Raw genomic sequence first — 10,949 nt, 5'->3', positions numbered from 1 at the left:
TGTGTGTTTGTTTGTTTTTTAAATTCAGGTATGTTTTTGTTTATGCCGCTGGTATTTGAGAGTGTGTTTATAAACTCAAAACAAAACAAGATGTCTCTATCCAAACATCAGTTTTGGCTCTTTAAGCCATTGTTAAAGAATACAAAGAGAAAGCATGACTGTACATGCACGAGGAAAATCAGGGACATCTACACAGTGTTGCGTGAGTCCTGTGAGGTTTCCCAGTTTGAACGATGCACTGATGTGATATTAAAGAGATTACACACAACAGTCTGATTTTTATTTAAGGAGACAGGAGGACAAAGTCTCTTTTCTAAGGACAGATAAGTGAGATTTGAGATGAGTTTTTCCAGAGCAATTTTATCTTTTTTTTTTTTTTTTTTTACGAGTGACAGTACGCACAATCAAATATCACAAGTAACTGAATCTGACATACAATAAGAGAGAAACTTTCATAACATATTGAACAATTACCTACACTCTTTGGCCCCTTTATTAGGTACACCTTGCTAGTACCAGGTTGGACCACCTTTTTCCTTGAAAAATGTGATGGCAACATTCCAGTTTGAGATGATCTGAGTTTTATGACATGTGGGGGAGATTTTTCTGTGTAGTTTAGATAAAGCTACAAAGACACACACAGACACAAATGGGGGGGGGGGGGGGGGGGGGTGTATGATCATGTGGTCAATGTTCTGGCCAACCGATGACAGACCAAGTGTTACTGAAGGTCATTGGGGTTTATTTCTGATTAAATGTGGGAGGAGAAATCTCAGCAGGTACATAAGACTGGAGGCAGAAATCAGTCAGTAAAATACTCCTATAATTAGTGACAGGTGTAAATATGACCTCTCGGCCTTTAAACGCTGCTGCTGTACTTCTGTGACTTCTTCACTCTTGTTGTCAAATGCTAAAAGTTCCTTCTGGTTCTGTTTAACTGGTATTTAGAAGATCCCTCTATTTAAGGGACCCCATGACTTGTAATTCCATTTGAAATACTCGGGGAGTGTGCTCCAAGGCCTTTACCAGCAGGTAGTGCCTGTAGCCTTCGATATCAGAGCAATACTGAATTAATATTAAATAAACAGTATAAAAGGAAGCTTCATCCTGTGGTTGCATTTAAGAGCTCAGCCTCTAGGAGCCGCTGCTAGAATTTAAATGTCCCTCCTTCATAATCAGTAAAGCCGTGCAGGCTCTGACAAGTGAGCCCTCGTCATTTATTTTTTATTTTTTATTTTTTGCAGAGGCCATCCTCTACCCGCTTAATGCGAGCGGCTCAGTATCCTCCAACTATCCATCCAGCCGGCCATCCAACCAGCCCACAACCCGGATCATCCAGCAGCTCTTTTTGTTTGCTCACACACAGCTCTGCTTTATATCCGGCATGTAACGGTTATTTTACTAATCGTTTGCTGTAAGACTTTCTCCCCGATGGATGACTAGTCCGAGCGGCCGGGGATCCACCGCCCTGCAGGCTGCCGGGGAACACTGAGCACGCCGTCCGGGGTCAAAACGGTGGAAATGGTCGGTGTTTCGGGCTCGGGAGGCTCCTTTGGCTGTGATGCGAACGCGGACGAGGCGCGTCAACCTGTCGGGGATGATGGTGAGTGGCAGATTAACGCGCACGGCGCGCTTTATTTGTCTCAAACACTTGCTGTCAAACATCAGGAAGGAGCGCATCTTTATTTTAACTGATGCTTTTAGCTGGAGAGGACGTGTTTTTACGCACTAAAATGCAGACTCTTTGGGATTTAACTGAGGCCAGCTGGCTTCCTGTGATGGATGCTGAGCTCCGGTGATGTCTGACCCGGATGGCCGCATCGGGGTCGATCTTTGGTTGGAGTCAGTTGCTTCTCATTATAGCAGATGGATGGATGGATAATGGATGGATGGAGTATTTTTAGAGAGGGCTGAGAGCATGTCTGTCTGAGTTTGAGCATTCCCAGAGGTCCCTGAAGTGATCTGAAACAAACTCCGGATTGGTTTTAAGCCTGGTTTAACCTCCTGATTTAGAATTTTAGGACTAGGATGATTAATTTTAGAAAATAAACATCATAGTTAAAGCAGTCGCTAGTTTCACTCATAAGCTGGGGTTAAATTTGGGAAATTGGAGCTAAAATTGGCATTCAGATTCTTTGGTACTGAAACGTGAGTGGATTCATTGATATATAAAGCTAACTAGCAGCATGTTTTGGTTCCACCTCTCAGGTGTTTAACGTAGATCTTTGCCAATAACAGTTATTTAAAGGTTTAACACCATCCCAGAATTACGTTTGCAATTAGAAGAGTAATCATCTAGTCCGTAAAATGTTGGGAAATGTTGGAAAAACTGCATCACACTATCCTGGAAATCCTCCTAAATACTATTTTTAGTCCAGATCTTTGGTGTACAATCATGGCATTAAGAGAAACCCAAGTATCATTGTGTTTGAGAGGCTGGAAGCAGAGAAAGGTTGAAATTCAGCTTTAAAAAAAGATTTAGGTGATCAATTTGTCATATAGAGTGATTAATTTTCTGTCATTTTTTTTTAGGACAATGGGTTTTATCAGTTGTGGTTCCATAGTGTAGAGGTCCATTGATTTGAGAACAGGAGGATACATAAATCCCTTAGAGTTGGATCAGGAAGGGCGTCCAGCATAAAAATCTGTCAAAAATCTGTCAAATTAGATATGAAGAAATACCTACAGAAGAAGTTGAAAGTAGCACTAAGTAATCCAAGTTAAATTTAACAGAGTTCACAACTGCAGTCAAGAGAGAAAGAAGTCTTGTCTCTCCCAATCCAACCTCAGGCATGCCTATGTCTGCAGTGGGAAGCAGTAAATCCAAAGTTCTCAGTTGGAGTTTTCAGCTGTGACGACCTCCGTAAAGTCAGACTTTGTGATTCAAGATGGCAGCAGAGTGTTGTAAACCGTAGAACCTGTAATCTGAACCACCGTTTTTGAGTATTTGTGTTTTGCTAACTAAGCTGTATACAGACCAGACTGTGCACATGAACATTTTTGTAGATATAAGCCCCTCCCCCCAAAAAACAAATACTATATACTATAAAGGGTTCAGCGTAGTGTATCTTTCACGTATCTGGTTTCACTTACCCAAATGCTTGCAATCAGGATAAATGGTCACACAAAGCTAGTTATAAACTTGCTAAGTTAACGCAGCATTTATGCTGATTATTCACATGAAATACGCGGTGTTTCCAGCATCTGACCAATCTAAAAGGGGCGTTTTGCAGAGCATTTGACTTTTATTCCACAGAAAATTATACCTATGAGCATCACCTACTTTAGGAGTGCTTTTATTAACATAATATTTTTTGAGACATTATCAAATGGTTGCCAAATAAAAATTAATAAAGAACTTAAGACATGTACCCATAAAACTGTGCAAAATTATTTTCTGCCAACACAAAAAAGGAATAAAGTTGCATTTAAGAATTATATTTATTACTGATCCCCATCAGAGAAACACAAAGACACTGAAAAACTGTTCTCCCTGCAGAGGTTCAATAAATCTTTCGTTGGAAGTGAAAGACCTTAGGAGTACAGTAAACTCAGAGCCAACCTTAAAGATACCTGGATAAGATAAAGTTCCGTTTTTTAGTACAGGGCTCAGGTATTGCTGTTGATCATTGAGTGGCCCTACCTCGCTAGAGAGCAAAACAAAGCCTGTTTTTCTGGCGACTGCCAATGGAAACGTGGCTGTGTTGTCACTCTGAGCTCTGACATCCAAGTTCTGAGGGGAAAGTTTTATAATTTATACACACCTGGTCAGGTGTAGACAATCGGAAATTAAATCCAGGCTACACGTCAGTACTGCAGTGCAAAGCATGGGTTGCAGAGAAGTGTGACACAAACAACTGATTGATCTCTGAAGTCAATATTTTTCAGAACGAACCTTCAGAACGAACCTTACAAATATCACTTACGTATGATTTTTAAACATTTTTTTAAATCACACAGTAATTTAGACTTCCTGTTGCTGCTATGACTGTGGCACACTGTGTGCTATGACTGTAATGGAGGAGGTCACTTTAAGAGGGATGGACTTGACCTCCTGACTATGAATGATGTAGATGATAAGGTGCTGACTCTATGAATCCACAATCTCAACAGGGTTGTCCGATAAGAACAGATGGTGTATCCACAAAATCCACTGCCACTCAGGTATCTGTTGTTCACTCATTTAATTAACAAGAATCCGAAGCACACATCCATAATGTGAGTGAGGGGATTTAACAGGCTGTAAAATGCTATATGCCGTGTGGTGAGTGATGGTGTGGTTTCTGGTGGAAAGAACATAAAAGTCTTCTATAATTATGTGAACAGAGTGTATTAAATGTGTAATACAACAATACAAACAATACTGGATAGTGGATCATTCAACCAAATAAGGCAGTATCAACAAATGATATCTTACTCAGCAGATGTGGCTCCGTTCGTGAGTTCTGCGAACTGGCTGGCCTTTTGTACAATGACCGTGACTTAATATTAGGTTATAGATGTTTTCTGCCACAAGCTTCAAACACCACAAAGTTTGGGGAAGATTGAACAATTTATGAGTTTAGCTGCTTCTTGTGCTGTGGCGAAACATCGAAATTCGCCAAGATGTTGCACGAAAATCCAAATGCTTTATAAATTAGCACTGCAAACATCTTTAGATTGAACTAACCAAGGGTGAAGCAGATTTGACTAATTGTCTTGGTGGAGTACACCACTGCATAAAACCTGGAAATGGCTAGCTGTGTCAAGCATTTCATACTGATGTTAAAATGGCGGACTTCCTGTTGGGTTTAGGGTATGGCTCCAAGAAGCTTTTTTTTTTTTTTTTTTGTACATCTTGGCATGTTACATGAAGCTGACAAACCTCATACACATAGGTGAAACCATAGACTGTAGAAAAGATGGATGTAGCTTCCAGGTCATAAAAATGAACCTAATGTCGATGTGTGTTCTTTTTAATGGCCAGCAGGGGGCGACTCCTCTGGTTTAATAGAAGTCTATGGAGAAACTGGTTCTCTATGAGCTCAGCAGATGGCTTTCTATTAGAATGACCTCAGTGAGACTTAGTTTCTCTTTTAATGAAGTAGTTAATTAATGATTTCACTCTTCTTTTATTTGGTTTTTATTTATATCTCAGGTAATTTTATTTTACAGTTCCAATGTACAGCACTTTGTGTCAGCTGTGGTTGTTTTAAAATGCTTTATAAATAAAGGTGATGATGATGATGATGATGATGATGATGAATCAGAAAATAGGGCTTCCCAGGGTGTACTTGTGTACTAACAATTTGACAATTGCAAGGCAAACATAGCTGCTACATCTATTTTTATTCCATAACTTACTTCATAACACATATATTGCCTACAACAAAGGTGTTATCTTTAAAGGATGTGTTTAAAATATTCATATTGTCAGAATATGATAAAGTAAAGCAGCAAGTTCTCACCTTAGAGAATCTGTAACAAGCACATGTTTGCCAGTTTTGTTTGGGGGGAAAACGAAGTGGTTATTCAAGCAACATAATAGTTGCCTAACTAATTGCTGCAGCTAAAAACAATCAGCTCAAGCTGGCTGCTAGATAATTTTCAGCACTTAATGAACACTTTAAGTCTAAAATATTAAACAAACATTAATCAAGAAGGCACCTAGTCTGTAGCTGCACTCGTTACTGGAGGCAGTGGGTGAGCGTTGAAGGCTTTTAATGTGTTTCTATTTTAGGCTCGTGTAGCTGTGTAAGAAGCTGCAGAAGCTGGAGACACCCAGCTGTCCTCCCCACACATCAAGCTGAAACTCTGGATAATTCTGCCTTTTCATGTATCAAACTTTAACCATTTATTGCAGCAGTGGAGATGAAAGGCTTCGCACCAAGAACTGCAATCAAGTATTTGTGATAACTGGCGATGAGTCTTTCACATCTCTGAATTTTGGGACATTCTTCTTTGTAGAATTGCTTTAACCTCCTAAGAACTCTTTCACGGCATGCATTTTTCATTTCTCTTTGCTATTTGGGCTGATTGGGACCTGATGAATGTAAAAACAAAGAATTACATGATTTTCTTTTAAACCTGATTTCTGTTTCTGAGAAAAATGAGATCCAGTGGCAGCATAATATCCTCGTAAGTGGATATCAGGCTCTTGTAGAAAGCAGAATTCATGGTTCCATCAGTTACAGCAAGTCATCCTAAAGCAGCAAAGCAGCCCCAGGCCGTCACACTGCCACCACCATGGTGTGATGTTCTTTTTATGAAGTACTGTGTTTTTTCTATGTGAGATGTAACGGGACTCAAACCTTCCATAAAGTTCCATTTTTGTCTCATCAGGCCACAGAATATTTCCCCAAAAGTCTTCGGGATCATCAAGAATTTTTTTGTTGTGTTGCTTTTTGAAAGCTTTTAACGTGATTCACCTTGTCAGTCCCTCAGCTGACAGTTTGTTCATGATTTACCAAAGGGGCAAGTACTTTTTTTACTCAACCCTCCATTGTTGGTGGTTGACATCTGATTGTCCCCCTGACGGTCAGTCTTCACTAGAGTTTAAAAACATGAAACTTTCCACCTCTTGGTTTAAGAATTGTAGAAGCCACTTGAGAAATGAAACATCTTCCAGTCACTTTTCTTTTTCAAGCTCTTAAGACTATCTGGATGACTGAGAATTTACATAGCCATTAATCCCAGGAGGAAGTTGGAAAAGTTGCCCATGCTTTTTATATCTAGTCATCTGCTCACAGAAATATCAAAAGGTTTAGTTACTGAAGTCATTGCATTGGTTTGTGGTTAGCTTGGGAGTTGATTTAAGACCTTGAAGGGTTTGGTACCTTAGTACCTCTGTGACATGCTGTCTGCGGCCTGTGTCTACCAACAATTTTTCATTTGCTGCAATATTATTAGTGTTTAAAAATAAAAACAGTAGCCTTTCAGTAGTCTACTTCCTGGTCCCAGTAATCATGTTACCTCATTTCTAGCTGCTTTATCAATTTCAGGTTACTGGTCTGTTGTTGGGTTCTATTATTATCATATTGAATTTCTGTTTATTTTATGGATTTAACCTTAGCTGTTGTCTTCTTTTTATGTTTTGTCTTTGCCATTAAAGAAAAATTTAATCTACCATATCAATCAAGTTTTGCTTGCTCGTTTTAAAGGTAGCATTAGCCCCTCAGACAGACCTGCTTTCTTTCACGAGAAGCCATTTGGAAATTGCTCTCAGCATTGGTACAGAGATAAATCCACCAGAGGAGAGCAAAATGAGCCTTTTCTGCACCCACAGGAGCAAAGAATGACCCAGAATGCATTGCAGGCTCCAAGTCAAGTTGGGTTTTAATGAGTGGAGCTCATCCTTCATCATCATACCTGACTGAAAAGCTCAGTTCACCTTCACTTACAATTGGCTCGTGAAACCTTTAGGGTCCTTTAAAAGCCATTCTGGGCAGTGAAGGTTTTTTCTAACTGAAGCAGGTTAACAGAAAGTAAAAGGCAGCATTTTGTGATGAAAATAACTCCTGATATGTTTTGAGTTTTCCAGACTTGAGTTATGAAACAGTGTGAGGATGCGAGCCACTCAGAGCAGCTGCCTGATAAAAACCCTGCAGACCTCGAGCCGGCTCTTTGTGTATTCACTGTGTGTCAGGCCGCCGTCTTATCGGTGCAGTCAGGCGGCACGACTCGAGCTCTGCAGCCCGCCAGGGGAATGAAAATGCCACAACACGTCACTACAGATTCACTAGTGGGTCAACGTCTCCGGCATGGTGCTGCTCACGTCCTCCTGGCCCCCACCCTCCCCTCCTGTCTGTCTGATGTAGCTGAGTTTGTTCTTGTCTGGAGCATCGAGTCACAAGCAGCGATGCAGGTCCTGGAAGAAAACCTAAACTGATAAACACAAGGACATTAAGAAAACATTGGTACTTTGAAAGAACAAAAATGCTTTAGAAGTGGCAGCACAAGCAGTGAAAGAAGCATTATGTGCATAGTGATACACAGTCGAGTTTGATCAAAGAAGCAACATCACCAGGATCAAACAATGACCTTTTCTTAGTTGCACCCCTTTGTCCTACACTGACATGTTTTCTCCCTTCCCTAAAATGTAAATTCACTCTGTGTGTAGTTCACCTCGGGTCAGGACGACTAAAGGAGAAGACCAGAACAAGTCAATCTCTCGAGGTTTCTGTAGGTGCGCTTTTGGAAGAACTTTTAACTGCCGTCTACAGCTGCCTTTGTCTGTGGTTGATCTGAGTGATATCTCTATGCGTGTCTTTTCTTTATCAGGTTCAGAACTTCATTCAAAGTCAAGTCAGTGCTTGTTGTTGGTGTGTTTTGGACCTCAGGGCCACCATACTACAAATCTGTATTAAGAGAAAAAAAATCTACAAGTGCTCAAGTACTTCCTGCTGTTTTTCTGCAATTATTTGCAGCACAGCTTAGATATGAGTAATTTAAATCTCGTCATCTCTCTGTGAGCGTGAGACTTTATAGAGACATCTATGTGCCTACTAGTTGAGGAGATGCAAGTTAAGCATCTTTTGTGCAGACCTGGAAAACAGTCCCTACAGGAAAGGGTTATTATTCGTTATAGGATGCACTTTAATCCTACAGTTTTATCTTTAAAAAACAAAACAAAAAACTAGGAAAATTTACACATTTTGACTCTCTTCATAGTAACTTCAGGGTTTTAGGCCATGTTCATCTCTTTAAGGTCCACTGTAGTCTTAGTTTGGTGTTGTTTGGAGGTCATTGGGTTCTCTTCACAAACAGGTTCATCATGTTGAGCTCTCCTGTTCTATTTGCTGCTTTACCTGCTCGAGGAGCAGACGTCCAAGGAGCTGTGGGAATTGTGGTGTTTGTGTCAGAGCTTCCTGTGCAGTGTTTCAGGGTCCAGCAGAGATGATAAGCGCACCAAGTCAAACTAATTAGTGTACAGACTCAAACAGAGAGCTGAGACCTGCGGGGTGCTGAGAGCCAGATGTTTGTTCAGAAGGCTGCGGCTTGTTGTTGGAGCTGACAGGTGCGGCTGGGCAGTCTGAGTAAAGGCTACAGCTCGTTCCTGCTCCTTTGAGCTTAAAACAAGCAACTCTCAACTGGGAATTAATTCAACTGAACATTTAAAAAAAAAGAAAGAAAGTACTATTTGTTTTTACTGCCTTATTGTTTAAGGTTAAAGACAAGAAATATGTAGAGAAAAGCCCCCTGCTTGCACTCAAACCTGAGATTCGTGCCCAAGTCAGTCAGCTGTAATCTAAATCATAATCAAGCAAAACTAGCAAACAGCAACATGAAACCTCTGTCTTGTTGCTGTTAATGTGAATATTTTTTGTAATAATTATTTTTGACTGTTGGGTAAACCAAGCAAAGCACATTTACACTGATGTTTATGTGGATTAAAGGCAAAGGTAAAACAGTCATCCTTCAACTCGACTTTCATTTTTACAAAGTGGGATGTCATAGGGAGTGATAGTCCAGCTGGTTTTGAACTTGAACTGTGTTTTCATTTGGCACAACAATTCTTCATTGGATGTTTCAGAAGGTTAAAGCAGGAGTCCACGTTGACTCTCTTCTGCTCAGGAACGATTTCAAGCTGTGCAACCCAGAGCGTCCTCACTTGACGCTTTGCCTTTGGACTCCTCAACTGATTAAACTGCTAATTTGTAGCCGGAGTACCAGCTCTGATCACCAGCGAATATCCTCCACATGGCATTCGGGTAACTTTGAAAAAGGATGTTTGCTCTCTGTAAGTTTGAAGTCCACAGAAAGCACAGTGCATGTGGAAGCTAGATGAGGATGAAGAAGATGATCTTGATAGTCCTAACATTCACAAAGAATTAAAAAAAAACTTCCCACTGGGTTGGATGACGTCTGGAGGAGGAGTCTTTCATTAATCAAACAATTATTTAATTAAAATTAATTTGTAAAAATTAACTTGATTTAACTTTAATTGTTCAGAATATGGAATAATAATAATTCACTGCTGCCCTTCAGTCTAGGTGATTGTTTAAACCCATTCGAATAACAAATAATTAATGCAACATAGTCCTCTAGTTTTTGTAAGGCAGTTAAGGTTTCCAGTATGGTAGTGCCTTGATCCTATGTAGAGGACAGATACCCATAATCCTTTACTCTGTGTAGCCAAAGTCAAACACAATCATCAATCCTACATATGTGAGACTCCAAGCCGATGTCGACCTTGTTATCGATGACCGAAACAGCATTTTCAAATCTGTCTCGTCCCTCCAGTCAGGATTGTTCAGCTGCTGGAACGCGCTCCATCATCTAAACAACCTTGGCTCTTAGAGATCAATACTTGTGACGAACTGACTGTGTTTCAGTATCGGTCCATCAGGTTTCCGAAATTATTCAAGCTTGTTAACGGCGCTCTAGTTCTCCTTACAGCATCAGCAGGTTGGGAAAACACAGCTTTAACTGGAAAAATGAACAACACAGTTCTGATTCATCCCACTATGTGAAGCAGTGGAGCTGGAATAATTGCGTTGATCATAGCTGATGGCCACGGTCCATCTCGTTTCAAACCCTGCAAAATGCAATCAACCCTCCTATTGATCTGTGCCACGATCCCAGTGTTATTGAAGCTCGGGTGAGCAAAGAAGAGCATGGACTATTTCTGCACGTGAACAAGAACGTGGCTGTTGCTAAATAGCAAGTACGCCAAGTTCTTATTTGAGATGTTTACTCAGGAGACTTCCACATATGGGAGGAGGCAGCGCGGCCATTCTTCAACTCGAACAGCAGCGTGTCTTTTCCCCTTAATTTCACAGAGATTAATATTTAGGATGAAGTTCTATATACTACAGAAAGTTATTCTATGTCTAATTAAAGTTGTTGGAGACACTGACTCGAGTAAGTAAGTAAGTAAAACTTTATTTATATAGCACCTTTCAAGATAAAAATCACAAAGTGCTTCACAGAAGCTAAAACCTAAAAATAAAAATCAACTAAAAGCAAGT

The 10,949-nt window shown here is 40.3% G+C and overlaps 1 protein-coding gene across 2 annotated transcripts in view; it reads left to right on the top strand.

Moving 5' to 3' along the window:
• Positions 1-671: 671 nt before the first annotated feature.
• Positions 672-10,949, top strand: part of tmem198ab (transmembrane protein 198ab) — a 40,564-nt gene continuing 30,286 nt past the window's right edge. For both annotated transcript variants that reach the window (XM_026158305.2, XM_080297705.1), the window contains exon 1: positions 672-1,603. The gene's annotated coding sequence lies outside the window, so the exon portion shown is untranslated. The remainder of the gene's footprint in view (positions 1,604-10,949) is intronic.

The sequence above is a fragment of the Astatotilapia calliptera genome, chromosome 23 (assembly GCF_964374335.1).
Source record: "Astatotilapia calliptera chromosome 23, fAstCal68.1, whole genome shotgun sequence".
Classification (NCBI taxonomy): domain Eukaryota; kingdom Metazoa; phylum Chordata; class Actinopteri; order Cichliformes; family Cichlidae; genus Astatotilapia; species Astatotilapia calliptera.
Note: the sequence above shows the minus strand (reverse complement) of the source record. Positions and strands in the feature narration are given on the sequence as shown.